The sequence below is a fragment of the Panthera onca genome, chromosome A1 (assembly GCF_046562875.1).
Source record: "Panthera onca isolate mPanOnc1 chromosome A1, mPanOnc1 haplotype 2, whole genome shotgun sequence".
NCBI classification, from domain to species: domain Eukaryota; kingdom Metazoa; phylum Chordata; class Mammalia; order Carnivora; family Felidae; genus Panthera; species Panthera onca.
Genome location: NC_138339.1, coordinates 180,984,678 through 181,003,400, shown reverse-complemented (window position 1 = coordinate 181,003,400; position 18,723 = coordinate 180,984,678).

Sequence of the window (18,723 nt, the reverse complement as noted above, 5' to 3'; positions counted from 1 at the left end):
TTTCAGAGTACAGATCTTTTACCCTTTGGCTGGGTTTATTCCTAGGTATCTTATGGGTTTTTGATGAAATGTAAATGGTATCAATTTCTTGATGTCTCTTTCTGATGCTTTATTATTGGTGTATAGAAATGCAACATATTTCTGTATATTGACTTTGTATCCTGTGACTTTACTAATTCGTGTATCAGTTCTAGCAATTTTTTGGTGGAGTCTTTCAGGTTTTCTACATAGAGCATCATGTTGCTGCAAATAGTGAAAGTTTGACTTCTCCCTAGCTGATTTTGATGGCTTTTATTTCTTTTCGTTGTCTGAGTGCTGAGGCTAGGACCTCAGTACAATATTAAATAACAATGATAAGAGTGGACATCTTTGTCTTTTCCCTGACTCAAGGAAAAGCTCTCAGTTTTTCCCTATTGAGTGGGTCTTTCGTATATGGCTTTTATGTAGTTAAGGTATGTTCCCTCTAGCCCTGGGTTGTTGAGGGTTGTTATCAGGAATGAATGTTATATTTTGTCCAATGCTTTTTCTGCATCTGCTGAGAGGTTCATATGGTTCTTATTCTTTTGTTTATTTTTTTTATTTTTTTCAAAACATTTATTTATTTATTTTTAGAGATGAGGGGATGGGGGGGGGGCAGAGAGAGAGGGAAAGAGAGATTTCCAAGCAGGCTCTGTATGTCTATAGTACTCCTGACAGGAGGCTCAATGTCATAAACTGTGAATCTACAACCTGAGCCAAAATAAAGAGTCGCATGCTTAACCCACTGACCCACCAAGGCACCCCCTATTCTTTCTTTTACTAATGTGGTGTATCACATTGATTGTTTTTCAAATATTGAATCACCCTTTTAACTTTCTGGGTGAAAGTATAAATACCTATGTCCTTTTGCAAGATGTTGACAAATCTCTGGACAAAGTGCTTCTGTTATTTTTCATTCACAGTAGGAATGTATGAATTTACCTAATTGACCACAAGTTTCCAACAGAAAATGTTATCAAATTATTGTATTTTTTCATCTGATAGATGATTAATAGTATAATATTTTCATACAAACATACCTTATTTAGAACCGGATTCATGGGGCGCCTGGGTGGCGCAGTCGGTTGGGCGTCCAACTTCAGCCAGGTCACGATCTCGCGGTCCGTGAGTTCGAGCCCCGCGTCAGGCTCTGGGCTGATGGCTCAGAGCCTGGAGCCTGTTTCCGATTCTGTGTCTCCCTCTCTCTCTGCCCCTCCCCCGTTCATGCTCTGTCTCTCTCTGTCCCAAAAAATAAATAAATGTTGAAAAAAAAAATTTTTTTAAAAAAAGAACCGGATTCATCATTTTATTTATTTTTTTATTTTTTTATTTTTATTTTTTTCGGATTCATCATTTTATATCTTACAAACATTTACATTTCTTTTGTTTTTTAATTTTTTTTATGTATTTATTTTTGAGAGAGACAGAGACAGAATGCGAGTGGGTTAGGGGCAGAGAGAGAGGGAGACACAGAATCTGAAGCAGGCTCCAGGCTATGAGCTGTCAGTACAGAGCCCGACGTGGGGCTAGAACTCACAAGCTGTGAGATCATGACCTGAGCCGAAGTCAGATGCTCAACAGACTGAGCCACCCAGGCGCCCCGAAACATTTACATTTCTATGAGTGTGTGTGTGTGTGTATGTGTGTGTCCTTTGTCCATATCTTCAGACTATTGTTCTATTGGATTGTTGGTCTTCTTCTTCCCTTTTTTAGAAATTCTTCGTAAGTTGTTTGTCCTTTACACAATTTGCAAATATTCACCGGATTTTTCTCACATTTTTTGTTTTTTTTTTTTTTTTTATTTTTTAAATTTTTTTTTTTAATGTTTGTTTATTTTGGAGACAGAGAGAGACAGAGCATGAACGGGGGAGGGGCAGAGAGAGAGGGAGACACAGAATCTGAAACAGGCTCCAGGCTCTGAGCCGTCAGCACAGAGCCCGACGCGGGGCTCGAACTCACGGACCATGAGATCATGACCTGAGCCGAAGTCGGACGCTCAACCGACTGAGCCACCCAGGCGCCCCACATTTTTTGTTTTAATATACTAATATTTATTAATCTTTTAAGTTGTAAGATAATTTTTCACTCATAAATAATTTCCCAAATATTATTAAAAGTTAGATCTTTCATCAAGTATTTCAAGACTCACATTCATCATATGCTACTTTTCCATATACTGCAAAGTAGATCTTAACTCCATTTTCCAGATTTTTCTAAAGGATGTTAGAATGGATGATATACGTTCTCAGTGAGGGTCAATATCAAAGTACCAATATGAAGTAGCATTCCTATTACTGTAATATCTGTATACTTTATAAAATTATAAAAAGACTTCCATAGTTCTTATATATACATCTGAGAATTTCTAAGTACTTTGCATGTATTGGCTCATTTAATACTATGTGAAATCTGTGAGGCAGATACTATTTTTTTCCTCATTTTGCAAATTAGAAAACGGAGCCATACAGAACCACAGATTGAGTGCAGGCAATCTGGGTTTCTAACCCACTACAACTTGCTTCTTTTATCCTGCTCAGGCTGTGACCATGCCACCTGCTTACATTTCTTCAAGTTTTGAAGTATTTATCATTTAAAAGTAAATATGACATGTAAAACATTAGATATCACTGCCACCTAATTTGAGAAACACCAAGCACTAATATGAAATTCATTCAATGTAAATTTGTATCATTTTATCACTTCGTGTCTTCCACAAACTGTGCTACCTGGAAAACTTAAAATAATTGTTTGTCATTAACTGTAGCATACTGTTGTCAGAAATAACCAAAGTAGCCTCTTCATAAATGTCTTCTACTTGAGTAATCACTAAATCATATTTGTCATATTGAGAGGCCATGAGCACAGTGGTTAAAATCTCCAGCTTGAAATTAGTCAGCCTGGATCAGATCCTCACTTAGCTATTCTGTTAGTTTTGTAGTCCCAGACTTATATTTGTTGCTTTAAAGTGAAGTTTCCTTCTGACTTAAATGGGCTGAAAATATATACTTTACTCATTAAATTTTTCTAAATGTTTCACACATAAGTGCCATATACATTTTACCTATTATTATATCAAAAGGAGTTATAGTTAATTGCTATGCAAAGAGGAAAGATGAAAACAATAACTGCATTTTGTAAACAAAGATAAAACAACCAGTAGATATGATTCACTATCTTTAATGAGCTGAAATGAAAAGCAAACTAAATCCTTTACATGTAATTAGACATGGGAAGTAAAGCATGCTACTCTACTAATTTGGTTTGGAGACAATATCGAGCTATGATATCTTTTTAGCATCAGTGAAACTGACACTGATGCAAACTAAGTAATTAATAGAAAAAACACAGTAAGCTCAAGGAGACAGTGGATGGGGAGAAATTGTCTCATTATTCTTACCAGCCAGTCAATCTGGCAATCACTAGACAGGTAGATGCATGCAAAGGGAAACAAAATTTTTCATAAATAAAATCTAAATCAGTAACAGCAGAAAGTAGTATGAAAGAAAAATAGAGGAATACATAAGGGATCCATTTTTACTCGTCATTAATCACAATGAAAAATAATATCATAAGTACGAAGTGTCCAGAGTTATGTTCCTTAGTCATCCTTGGACTTCTTACCATAACTTTATAAAAAGAAAAAAAAAATGATGGTTGACTTTGCACAATTCAAATTAGGCACTTTATTACAACATTTTAGGATGTTCTGGGAACCTTATTCTGACCTTAAATGTCTTTAGAATTAGATTTATTACCCTGAATTCCAAATATCTGGCATTATTTTGTGTTGGGAAGCTCAATGTGAGAGTCTAAATGGTAACCGTGGAGGGATATTATGCAACAGCAAACTTTTTGATGGTTAATAATCATGAATCTATTGTCTGCTTCCTATCCCCAATCCTCAGATGAAACACTCGCATTTAGAATATTTGGCTTTTAGCAAAGCAAGAGAATTCATAGCCATTCAATATTTGCAACCTGCATAGGATCTCTGGCATTATCCCTATAGCAACACATTAACATTTCTGCAGCTAAAAATGATCACACTAAGTGAGATGTATAAAGAATATAAATAGCCTGACACCAATTCCTCTCAGGTTTGCCACTAAATGACTTTTTTTATGGTTTCCAAAATTTTTTGGATTTTAGAATTCTGAAAGAGGTAATATCTAAAAGTCATTTACTTACATTAGGTAGCTAGTTATATAAAAGTTAAAGTGAAGGTATTAGTGGGCAAGAGACTGAATACCAAGCACTACATGCTATTTGGAGAACAAGCTCGGAAAGTGGTTTTAGAAACATCAGAGCCTGTGGGCATCATGAACATTTTCTTTTATTCTTTGCAAGATTGATGCACAAGGAAACATTTGGCAAATGTAAGTATATACACAGATCTTATGAAACATAGAGAATTCCAAGTAGTAAACCAACACAAAAGTAGTTAGACAAGAATATTATAATCATCAAACTTGCTAAGAGACTGTATCTTGCTTATTACAATCACAAAAAAGAGTGGTAATTCTGTGATGTGCTTAGAAGTGCTAACTATTGCTACAGTGGTAATCATATTACAGTATATGTATACATCAAATGAACATGCTGCACAACTTAAATTTACATGTTTTATGCCAAATATATTTCAATAATAGTATTAGTAATAATAATAATAATAAAGGAATTACATGGACAACCACAAATGGGCCTGGGTTAGAGAATTTAGACCCATATCTAAAATTACAACAAAAATTACCTTATGGAACATGTCATTATCAGTTTAAATGGCCAAATAAAAGTATAACAGAATATTCAAACTTTGTGATATGAATAATGAATAATTTTATGTATTTTTGGTAGATAAAACACACAAGAACCTTACATACACCAACATGTAAACCACTACTTTTTGCTACCGTTGTTTGTTTTTTTGTAAGTTTATTTATTTTGATAGAGAGAGAAAGAGAGAGAATCGCAAGCAAGCTCTGCACTGTCATCTCAGAGCCCAACACGGGACTAGAACTCACAAACTGCACAGTGATATCTGGCCTGAGATGAAATCAGGAGTTGGAGGCTCATCTGGCTGAGTCACCCAGGCATCCCCTTGTTACTGGTTTACTAAGTTTCACTGAGTAACTCCAAGCAAGCAGCAATACATTCAATTAACCTTATGTTGCTTAACTAAAATAGGCATGAGATCTGTCCCTTTGTATCTTACATCTAATGAGTTAATGTGACCTTAAAAAAATATTTATTGCTTAGCAATGTCTTTTTGCCTGCTTTCTGGCTGAGACAATAATATAAGGCAATATTGAGAAAATAATATTTTTCTATTTTCTAGCCTATTATTTGATTAATTATTTTAGTGAAAGTTCTATTTTAATGAGTTTCATTTGGTTACTCTTGAAATCTTTAAGTTGGTTTTTATGTTCATCTGAAAAAGCATGCAAGTGTACCACAAAATTTTGAAGATAAATTGATGGCACCTAATGGGATAGAAGTTACCTGACAATATATTAAAATGAGCTATAAAAGAAAATAATATATTTTAGTGTCAAACTAACAAAAATGATAGACAAATAGGACATTGACACAAAATAATCTAAAATTAACTTGTCATAAAAGGAAGGCTTAAGGATGCCTGGGTGGCTCAGTCGGTTAAGCATCCAACTCTTGATTTTGGCTCAGTCGTGACTTCATGGTTCAGTTGGAGCTCCATGTCAGGCTCTATGCTGACAATGCAGGCTACTTGAGATTCTCTCTCTCTCTCTCTCTCTCTCTCTCTCTCTCTCTCTCTCCTTCTGCCCCTCTTCCCTGCTTGCGTGCTCTCTCTCTCAAAATAAATAAATAAACTTCATATACTTCATAAATAAATAAATAAATAAATAAATAAATAGAGAGGCTTACTAGAGGAAAAAAGATTTAAAAACATTGACAAAACAATAGATTACTATTGTGGTTAGACAATTAGAAAATTTGTTGTTGAAAGCTATGTTACCTTATTTCATTAAAAATAGCCAACTGATTTAGGTACTAAATAAAAAGAACAAATAAATATAGAAAATATCATATATGCTCATGTAAGAAAGGAATTATGAATAAGAATTAGGAATGGTTCTTGGGGTGCCTGGGTGACTCAGTTGGTTGATTCCAACTCTTGATTTTGGTTCAAGTCATGATCCGAGGTTCATGAGATTGAGCCCTGCATTGGGATCCATGATGGGCAGCATGGATTTTGCTTAAGGTTCTCTCTCTCTCTTCTTCTCTCTCTTTCCCTCTCTGCCCTTCACCCCGACTTGTGCACTCTCTCTCTCTTTCTCCTCTCAAAAAAATAAAAAGTAAAGATAAATAAAATAATTTAAAAAATGATTCTTAATTTTTGTTTTACAGGTTATTAAATATATACAAAAGATTGATTTTCCAAAATATCTCCAAATCCTAAAATTTCATGATTTTGTTTAGTATATTAAATGAAAATATGTACATTTCAGTATTGATTTTTTTACAATGAACATTAGAATGGGGACCTTTTCTGGTTTAGCAAATTGACATTGTTTAGTCCAATACCCACATTTAAGTTGCATAGATGATATGGAGATCTTCATATGTACAGGTATTGATCTCCTTTGTTGGTGGGAGCTGCCCAGACAGCAATATTTGTTTTAATTAATCAGGGATACTCCTATGACTACTGGTCAAAGTGGTTTCCAGGAGCTGAAATTGTTGAGCAGGTCTTTGGGTCTTATCAGGGCTGAGTGACCAGCCTGCATGCACCCACAGTGTCTGTGACCCTATGTGGGGCCTGGTCAGCTTGCTTCTTAGTCGGACCAGTTTGAAGATGGCATTAATATAGAGGATGGCAAGTATTCTGGGGGGTAATTTGGCTGGTTATGGATCTAACCCTACCACTGATGGCATATTGCAGGGAAATTAAAGTTTCCCTGAGGAAGTACAGTGAGGGTATGTTGCAGGCTATTCCATGTGAATTAAAATTGGTCCTGATCTTCATCCTGCAAAGGGATTGAGGAGAAGGTATTAACCACATCAACAGCAGTGTACCAGACTTCCATGTTGGCTGCCATCACCTTGGTGACAGCAAAAATGTTGGACACAGAAAAGGCCAAGGTAGCCCACTCTTTAATCTGAGGTAGCCTCCTCAGGCTACCTCAAGCTGTTAGCCTCCAGGCTCCCAAGGACCATCTTACAGGCAAGCTTGGACTATTAAGCTGTGACAGCATAGTAGGTACCATGCCTACCTGCAACAGGTCCTGTATCTTGCTGAGTCATGTCCTTTTTTCTGTCTGACATGCAGTTTTGCATTTATTAAAATAACTAGTCAGGGCTTGAGTAACTTAGGTAGTGGAACAGAGTGGATGCACCCACTTGTTATGGCACAAATTCTTGGTTTTGAGAAAGCATATTCCTTGAGGTAGTGGTAATGTTCCATATTACAAGCAGCCAAAATTTCAGCTACAGTGCTCTCAGCGGTGAGACCCATGATTACTGGCAACTGAAATGACTCACAGAGCCCATCCTAAATACATGCAAACCTGTCTGACACGACTCACCAGGCTCCTCCCCCAAATGTCCAATGCCATCAGTTTACCCCTACTCCTGCAAGGGACTGGGGTTATTGTCACTTGGGCACCAGTATCCAAGAGTCTCAGGAAAGTTTGAATTGTCTTCTTGTTTTCTTTCACCTTGACAGGGTTATGGGGCCATTGGTCCCAGTGGGGACCTGAATATATTGACCTATTCTTTCCTTTTCTTTTTTGGTTTTAATGCCAGTGTAGTTAACATATGTTAAGTTCAGGTGTACAATAAAGTGATTCAACAATTCCATATATTACTCAGTGCTCCTGAAGATAGGTGTACTCTTAATCCCCTTCACCTATTCACTCCTTCCCCCCATTCCCCTCTCCTCTGGTAACTATCTCTTTGTTCTCTATATTTAAGAGTCTGTTTTTTAGTTTGTTTCTTTTTCCCCTTTGGTCTTTTAAATTCCACATGACTAAAATCATATGGTATTTGTTTTCTCTGAATGACTTATTTCGCTTAGCATTATACTCTTTAGATCCATCTATGTTGTTGCAAACGGTAGGATTTCATTCTTTTTTACAGCCAAATAATATTCCATTGTGTATATGTGTGTGTTATATCTATCTATCTATCTATCTATCTATCTATCTATCCATCCCACATCTTCCTTACTCATTCATCTATCAATGGACACTTGGGATGCTTTTATTTATTATTTTTTAAATGTTCCTTTGTTTTGGAGAGAAAGTAGGAGAGGGGCAGAGAAAGAGGGAGAGAGTGAGCATCCCGAGCAGACTCCATGCTGTCAGTGCAGAGCCTGACATGGGGCTTGAACCCATGAACCATGAGATCATAACCTGATCCAAAATTAAAAGTTGGATGCTTAACTGAATAAGCTACCCAGGTGCCCTGAGTGGACTGATTTTATGATTTTGCTATTATAAATTATGTTGCAATAAACATAGAGGTGCATATATCCTTTTGAATTATTGTTACTGAATTCTTTAGATAAATACCCAGTAGTGCAATTACAGGATGATATTGTAGTTCTATTTTCAATTTTTGAAGAATCTCCATATTGTCTTCCACAGTGGCTGCACAAGTTTTCATTCCCATTAACAGTGAACAAGGGCTCCTTTTTCTCCACTTTCTCACCAACACTTTTTTGTGTATTTTTGATTTTAGGCATTCTGACAGGTGTGAGGTGATGTCTCATTGTGGTTTCAATTCATAGCAATCTTGAAAAAGAGAACCAAAACTGGAGGTATCATAATTCCAGATTCTAAGTCATATTACAAAGCTGTAGTCATCAAAACAAAATGGCACTGGCATAAAACTAGACACATGGAATAGAATAGAGAGCCCAGAAATAAACCCATGATTGCATGGTCAATTAATCTTCAACAAAGGAGGCAAGAATATACAGTGGGAAAAAGGCTCTTTAACAACACAAAAGAAAACTGGAGAACAATATGCAAAAGTATGAGACTGGACTACTTTCTTACACAATATATATAAAAAACTCAAATGGATTAAGGACCTAAATGTGAGGCCTGAAACCATAAAAATCCTAGAGGAGAACATAGGCAGTAATTTTTCTGATAATTTGATCCATTCTTAATTGTTCTTTCTGAAGGGTGTGAGTTTGGAGTCCATGTGAAGAGGATCCTCCTCCTTTTCTGACTCATTGGTCTCACAGTTGGAAACGTCATCATTGTGTTAGCAATAATAGTCAGGGTGATCATTTTCCTGTTTCCCCAGTGCTCACTAATACCTGCTATTACCCAACATTCTAAATTCTGCCAAAATGGTGTCTCATTGACATTTTGCTAATTATAGTGACTTTGGAGTCTTCTTACTCTTGTTAGGAATCTAGACATTTGCTTAGTCTATTGACTATTCTTAACTTTTATTCATTTTCTTATTTTTCCATTTTTTTAAATTTTATTTTATTTTTTTTAATTATTTTTTTTAACGTTTATTTATTTTTGAGACAGAGAGAGACAGAGCATGAACGGGGGAGGGTCAGTGAGAGGGAGACACAGAATCTGAAACAGGCTCCAGGCTCTGAGCTGTCAGCACAGAGCCCTACGAGGGGCTCGAACTCACGGACCGCGAGATTATGACCTGAGCTGAAGTCGGCCACTTAACTGACTGAGCCACCCAGACGCCCCTATTTTTCCATTTTAAAATTTGTTCACACTCAAGGATTTCTTTTCAGTTTTAGACATCACAAATATGTTCTTCTATATTGTTATCTATCTGATAATTTTACCTAAAACCTCCTTTACTGAAAATAAATCTTTTAATTTATCAAAAGATTATTTTTAAAAGATTATTAAAAGATTAATTTATTAATCATATGTATCAAATTTAGTTTACAAATTGTGTTTTGAGGTATTAGTTGAGATGTTCTTCCACATCTCCTGGCCACAAAGATATTCATGCACATTTTCATGCATCAGGTTTGTTTTGCCTTTTACATTCAGTCTTTTGGGGCACCTGGGTAACTCGGTTAAGTGTCTGATTCTCAGTTTCAGTCCAGGTCATGATCTCGTGGTTGTGATATCAAGCCCCATGTAGGGTTATGCTGTGCATGAAGCCTGCTGGAGATTCTCTATCTCTTTCTCTGCCCCTTCCTTGCTCGTGCTCTCTCTCTCTCACTCGTTCTCTCAAAAAAAAAAAAAAAAAAAAAAAAAAAGAAAAAAGAAAATACATTCAGTCCTTTACTGAATATAGACTTAATATTTCAAAATAAGATAGGAATTCAACTTAATTTTTTCTCCACAAATTAATTGCATCTTCTCAATCTTGTCTACTGAAGTATTCTTGCTTGATTTATTTGCAATGCCAACTTTTCTTTTCCTTCCTAAATTTCTATGTCTAAATGGGTCTGTTTCTGAGCTTTGTATTTGATCACATTCGATTTTTGTTTGTTTCTGTACCAGTACCACACTTAACATTTTCCATTATAGTATGCTTTCGTATGTGGTTGGCTATCGTTTCTTTCTCAGCTTGATTTGACTTGTACCTAATATGTTGTCTTCCATATACATTTTAAAATCTATTTGTTGATTTTCTCAAATGTTTCCTTGATTTTTATTGAAATATATTCTTGGTTTGTTTGGTTGTAAAAGCATCATATAACTTATCTTCTATATCATTGCTCATCTTTTGGCAGCTTGCTTTGTTATTTTCTGAGAGAAGTATATTAAAATCTCCACTGATAATGGTTGATTTATTTATTACGCTCTATACTTTCGTCAGATAAGAATTCATTGTGGGCACCTATATTGATTATTGCTTTATCTTCTTGATGTGCTGCTTCCCTTACTAATAGATAGCTTCTTTATTTGTCCCTTATATTATCTATCTTTTAAAATATATTTTATTTGACACTGAATTTTCTATAATTGATATATTTTATTTGAAATTTGACACTTATTTAGATTATGATAAAATTTCTTATCCAAATCAGGTTATCTATGAATAAAAAATATCTTAAGCTGAGTAAAATTTAAAAATAGGTATTGGTTTAATGACACATTAATTTACCTTATATTAAGAAAATTTTATCTTTTTGTAGTTATACATCGGTATTTTTGTTTAAACATATTTGACTCTTACCATAGAAAGGATAGGCAACTGGCATTCATTGTTTCATAAATATTCATATCAGTTTTCCTATATTTTATATGATTTGAGTTTTAAATATTTATTTATTAAAGTCAGGAACATATTTTGTTTTACATTTTAAGGAACTAAATTTAATTATTATATTCATAAACTAACCAGTGAAAAATAGTTCACTATCGTTGATTTATGATCATCCATTTTTCAGATAGCAGTTGTTTGGAGAAAGAAGTTTCTATTTCTGGACTATTTCCTCAATGATTTCTTTTTCTCTTCTTTTGCTAATAAAGCACTATAAGAATTGTAGGTCTTTCCAATGACTTAATGTCTTATTACTTTTCCTTTTTAGACTTTTATCTGAGAATCTTATCTATTTATTCATCCGGATATATTGATATGGTAAAAAAGATAGAGACATAATTATTTTATTTAGAGAAATAATCTCTATGGTCTATTCTCTTGTAGTATTAGAATTTTAATGCCCATCCATTCTATTACTGTTCCTAGAAACATGCTTTATAGAATTTCTTAAGTTTAACTTTTGGAATAATGTTTTATTTTTTTCACAAAGAAGTCTTTTTTCTTTGATAAAAACAATAAAATTTAATTCTTACCAAACTGCCATTATTTTAATGATTACAGCTTGCCCATATTTTTCCTACACACCTTTCCAGTTTCTGTATATCCTGGGAAAAAAATCACTTATAAAATTTACCCTTTTGAGAAAGTTCAGGGCAATCAATTATTTTGTTCAACTTTTGCCCTACATCTTGATATCATCATTGAATTTCAATAGGTTATACCTTCGAAGTATTAAAATAACCTCTGCAAACCTGAAATTATGTAAAATTTCAGGTAATAGCTGTAATTTTCCTTAGTGGGGCACAGTGAAAGTGAGTAAGCAATGCCCATAAACTATTGTGTGGTATTTGAATAAAAGTACAAAAATGAATTGCCATTTTCAGACATATTAAATATATCATTGTGATAAATGCATAACCTTTTAAATCCAAGATAAAATTTACTTTCAATATTTGCATGTAAATTTGCTTTTAGTGAACAATTTTAACAATTTTGCTATACTCAAATTGTGACTACATTAGCAGCTCAAGTTGTTGGTATACAATGGCAATATAGAAAAAATAATTAGTTGTATTTGGATCAGTCAGACTAATGTAGTCAAGTTTTTATTCTATGACTTATTTGCTATATATTTCAAACCAATTTTAATTATACTTATGTATTACTGAATGATCATCAACTATATGACTAGTCAATTAAATTTCCCCACATAATCCTGTGTAGTTAATGTCAAGCAGGAATTTCTACTGTTCACACATATGCTTACAATTTTTTAAGAATTTTAAATAAGAAATGAAAACTTTTTAAAAATTTGTGGTGACAAACTATGTGTCAAGTACCTAGGAATAACGACCTGAAAGCTGAATCTGCAAGTTTTTTTTTTTTAACAAGTTAGATACTTTTAAAAGAAAATTATTTATTTTAGGTAGGCTCCCTACCCAAAGTGGGGCTTGAACTCACAACCTTGAGATCAAGAGTTGCAGACTCTACTGACTGAGCCAGCCAGGCATCCCATAAATTATGTACTTTCTGTCCAACAATTAAATAAGGCTATTCCCTCTCACTTTTGACTTTAATGCTAACATTTTGATAATGCCTTACTTGTGTATAGTCCTAGCCTATTATTTTTATAAATAGGAAAAAAAATCAACTAGAAGTTATTCCCTATTATTCAGTTGGACTATAATATATATCTGATTGTGGTGTGCATTTTGACCTTCCTCTTCATCTAAGAGTATGAATTAAAAGGTAGGATATTTAAAAGTGTGATCATGGAGAAAATGGCAGCCTGTGGGGTAATTGTTGGCCACACTCATTAATGTTTCAGAGTTATCATGGCTCAAGCTGAAACTTGAGGTGTCTGTTCTCTCATTCTAGGATTCCTTCTCTTTGATTGAATGGAAAGATTTCTTTATATTTATATTTAAAAATTGTTGAGATAATATACAAGAAAAATTTTAAATCAAGTATATACCTCAAAAATACTTCATTGGGTACATAGAAGTTCACATTCAATTAATTTGAAACAGTATGTATTTGAATAAAGACTGTATAAAACAAGCAAAGCATTGAGATAAATGTAATGTTAAAGGTTGAAAATTAGTCCAATTTGTTTTTTCCTATGTTACAAGCATACCATAACTATCATCTTTCAGCGCAATGTGTATTGATTTCCATATAATATTCTATTAAATTATTTCCTGCCTCCTAAAAAGTTGTTAGAAGTTAAAATTTGTGACAGTATTGCCATGGATCTTTTCTCATTTTATTTTCAATTTGTATAGAATATTAATTTTTATTTGTCTACCATATATGTTTTAAATGTTAGTTTTATTTAAAAGTATTTTTAATGTTTATTTATTTTTGAGAGAGAGAGACAGAGCATGAGCAGGGGAGGGGCAGACAAAGAGGGAATCCTAATCAGGATCCAGAGCTCTGAGCTGTCAGCACAGAGCCTGACATGAGGCTCGAACTCATGAACCTCAATATCATGACCTGAGCCGAAGTTAGATGCTTAACTGAGCCACTCAGGTGCTCCATTAAATGTTTGTTTTATTTTTATTTTAAGTTTTTTAGTAAACCATATTTGACTGGCACTATGCAATATTGTATTTGCTTAGTCAATTCAAGGCTATCTATATTTATATCTCTTTTGTTCTGTATAAAAATTTTGGAAGATGAAGAATCTTGATATTTTAAAGTAGGAGAATTCCATTAATTAAATTATATTCCACATTAGAAATAGGTAGGGGAAGAAAAGATATCAAGGCAGGGAATAAAAAATTATAAATAAATTAAATTCAAAACGGTATCATGCAAATAAACAGTTGACAAAGTAACTATTTAGATAGAGCTGTATTGAAAGGAATGAAAGAAATTTTGGCCCAAATAAACAGAAATGTTAGGCAAAGCATTAGGTGAAACATAGGTGAAGCATTAATGTTAATGGGGTGTTAATCTATACTGCTACTGAAGTATATGCAGGTAATACATATGTATGTTTATCTGTATATTAATGTACAATATATACCTATAATACATATGTTTAGCAATTAATATAGCATATATTAAAATATATAATATACTTAATACCGAGACTCTGATAATGGCCATAACAAGATTGTGATAACATACTGCAGTTCTAGGAGAGCAAAGTGAATGCCCACTCTCTTTTAGGTTCCTTGAAAGTTAAAGAGATCCTGTAAAACCATGGATAATGTACTTGCCCTGAAGGATCCTGCCTGTAAGTGATGAAGAGGATATCACAAATCCAGTTACAGAACCAGTAAGCAGTAAAGATTGCTTGGTATTAGGGATTTCTCTGAACCGTTATTTCACCTATTAGATTTGTATAACCCATAGGGTTAGAATGCAAACTCATTGTTTTTTCCAAATGCCTGATGGGAAAGCATGGCCCAACCCAGTTTGTGAGACCCAGGTTTTAATTATAACACAACATAGATGACCTTAAACTCAGTTGCCACTCTCCATTTCTCAAAATTAAGAGCAACAGACTTACATCTTCAGCGTTTCTTACAAATTGAAGGGACTTTGCTCTGTTTCTTGACCAGAAGTTTATCATGAGTTTAAGAGTGTTATGACATTGGGATGCCCAGTCAGTTAAGTTATCTACCTGTCGATTCCAGCTCAGGTCATGATCTCACAGTGGGTGAGATTGAACCCTGTGTCAGTCTCTGGTCTCTATGCTGACAGCATGAATCTGCTTAGAAATCTCTCTCTCTCTCTCTCTCTCTCTCTCTCTCTCTCTCTCCCTGTCTCTCCTCCACTCATGCTCCCTCTCTCTCAAAATAAGTAAATAAACATTTTTTAAAAGAAAGAATGTTATGACATAATATTTACAAATATTTAACCTGTCATAATGTGGTTGGAACTGAGAGAGCTAGTTTAGAATATCAACTCATGGTACCTCCTAGAATTGGAAGTTGCATTATTTTTGTGTCAGTATTAAAATAATTGTGAAATTCTTTCCTCATATCTGTGAACACTTACATTTCTACAGATACTTTTTATCACATGAAGACTATAGATTTTGACACTACATGAACTATCTTACAAATAAAGAGTTTACTGTTAACAATGTGCCATCTTATTTTTAAAAATGTTAACGATAAAATAGAAACTTTTTCATACAAATATATTCAAATTACAGCCAGCATCTCTCAGTACCTAGATATTTATTTTCATAATAGCTACTGAAACCTGTACTTTTTGAACTATACAAGCCCAAGCTGTCTTCAAATGTCTTCAAATTCACTGGAAAATGTCTTAAGAGTTTCCTCTGAGGATTGGATGCTAATTGTGTACATACTTTTATTTTTTATGAAATATGTCAACTCAGTGTCCATACAAAAATTAATGACAAACAAAATGTAAAAATTAATTTATTGAAAATTTGGAACATTTATGAGGAAGGGTTTATATTAAAGCAAAGTGATGTTTTTCAAAAATGGTATAAAAATGTACTCCATCCTATGTCATATTCCTGACTTCTCACATCCACTCTTTTTTCAAGCTTAACCCCCAAATTGTTGTCTTCTATCATCATAGTGAATTACTATGGATCCTACTGGCTCTATAGTCTCACAACTTTATTTTCTATTTCATGCTCTCTACTCTGAATGCTTTCTAAAGCATTTTCTCAAAATATAATAACAATTCTCATGCTAGATCTCCACATACTAATGGTTTTTACATTAAATATGGGATGGATAGAAGATAAATATCTATTACAATTACTTCTTGTCAAGATCCTACCCATTCTTATGTCTTGAGGCAATTTTTGCCTTCTTTATGAAGCAGACCTTGAAAATCTCAGTTAGAAATGCTGTTTTCTAACTTTTTAACTCCAACAAAACTTTGTATCACCACATGTCCCTATATTTTATTAAGGTCATTTATATTTATTCCCTTCCCATGTCACAAATCCCATGAGGATTAAATCCATAATTTCCACCTCCCTTTTAGCCCTCCATCCCTGTATTTAATTATTCTAAGCACACAAACATGTCCTGAAAAATTATATATAAGTTATATATATATATATATATATATATATATATATATATATATATATATATCCGTGTTTAAAATGTAGGGAAAGAGGTGATTTTATATTGAAAATAATATAGGAGTCAGAGATCATAAAAAGCGATGGCATTTTTGAGTGTAATCTTTGACAAGTTAAAGAATATGGGAAAGGCACTAAACTTCAGAGCCTCAACCCCTTCTAGAAAAGACAGAAAATAAATTTCTTTTTTAACTTTTTTTTCAAAAAATAAATTTATATTAAATGTTGATATTTTCTGAACTAAAATTGCCAGAAATTGGCCTAAAACATTTATATTGACAAAGTGCCCGTGAAAATACTTTTAGGGACCCAAGAGTATCTTGAATCCTTTATTCTGCTGAAATAAATTAAGCAAAAATAATATGCTTTTAGGGTATTTTGGATGTGAAACATCCAACAATTCTCATGTCAGGAGGAGACTGAAAGAAGAATCAATAGGCATACATTAATTTGTACCAACATTTATCATATTCTCCTTTACATGAGTTTCTCTAATTAGAAACATATAGTTCCAGAAAGCATATTGGTGGACGTTGGTGTTTGATGATTTTCAAAAGATACAAAAGACACAATTTAGTAAATCTAACCCCTAGCATTCAAAGTCAAATAGAAAATCAGGGTAAAAGTAAAAGAAAAATCACATAAATGTACTTAAGAATGTAAAGGACACAGTATTTTATTTTGTTGTGCAGATCATGCTATTAAATTAGGTTTTCTTGAAGCATTCAACTTTTCCCATCCTTATATTTGTAAAATGCATCCCTCTCCAATTGTGTTTATAAAAACTGGTAGTAATGTGCTTGTACTACACTGTTAACAGACACTCTTTGGGCTACGTTGATCTTTGCATTAAGTACCAATGCAGTTCATTTATATAAATGTGCTTCAAGGACCACTGATTCCCTTTACACACCCCATAAATGTCAAACCTTCCTTTGCTAGGAGAGGTGATGTTTTTATGCAGTGTCACTTCCATTCGCCCCATGGGGTAACTGATGCCTTTACTCCACAGGAGATACCCATTACGATTACTGTTGCCTAAGACAGTTGGTCCACTGCTGCTTCTCCACATTCCACTGCTGTGTCCTGCTGTGTGAAGTTGTGTCGCAGTGAGTGCCCGCAGCATTTCTCCCGCATGTGTGCACCGGTGATTTTCCCTCCTCACCTCACCAGATCGCAGCTGTCATCCCGCTGTCATCTGTCTTCTGTGGATGTCTTCCCCAGTAGTGCTGTGTGACACCGGGCATCGCCTCATTGCTTAGGATTTGGCTGAGATCCAGGAACTTGAATTTGGCAGTCCTTATGAATGAAAGCTTTTGCCAATGCACTTACTCATTGTAAGTATATTGAACTTTTACATGCAGGTCAGAGACAAATTTTATCCATGCCTGCATAAATGACTGCAAAGAAATTTAGTAAATTTACGGAGAATTTCAATGTTAATTTAGACTGAGTAGGAAAATAAAGGAGCCTGTATTTGTCAGTGTTCTCCAGAGAAACAGAACCAATTAGTTCTATAAATAGTACCAATAGGGCATCATATATATGATTCATATTAAGAAATTGCCTTACATGATTATGGAAGCAAGCAAGTACAAATCTGTAGTGTGAGCCAGCAGGTTTGAGATCCAGGAGAGTGGATGGTGCAAGATGAAGTCTGAAGGTAGCTTTCTAGAAAATTCCTTCTTGCTCAGCAGGCTTTTTGTTCTATTCAGGCCTTCAACTGATTGGATGAGGCCAACTCACATCATGGAAACAATTTCTACTTGAAGTTCACTGACTTAAATGTTAAACTCAACCCCAAATTCCCTCCAGGTTGACACATAACATTAGCCATCACAGAGTCTATATCACATTATATTAATTTGGCTTTAAAAAATTCTCTCACTTTTGGTGAACCAGTTTACTAATTATGTAAAGTAATTAGCTTTTCCAAGATGGTTATTTATATTGCTTTCAATTTCAAAATCGCTATATATAACTGATCAGAGGCTTTGATTTAAACAGTACCATTTATAAGTGATATAATTAATGCTGAGGTTAGCAAACATAGTATTAATATGTCCTTTTACACAAAGATTTTTCTGCTTTGATGTTAACTGAAGAACCAATAAGTTAATGAAATACATTAGTATTAATATACATTTAAACAAAATTTTGGGATTTAATCAATATTAGAGATGTGATCAAAGAAAAGGAATAAACATCTTATCAGGCTTCCATCTAGTTTAGGTTTATATTAAAATGCATGTAAATTTATGAAAGTTGCCCCAAGAAATCAAAAATAAAGATCTGCAAAATGACAGAGCTCAGCTGAACTGAATGCATAAATTATAAATTATGTTGTGGTTTGAAGTAAGGGCTATTGC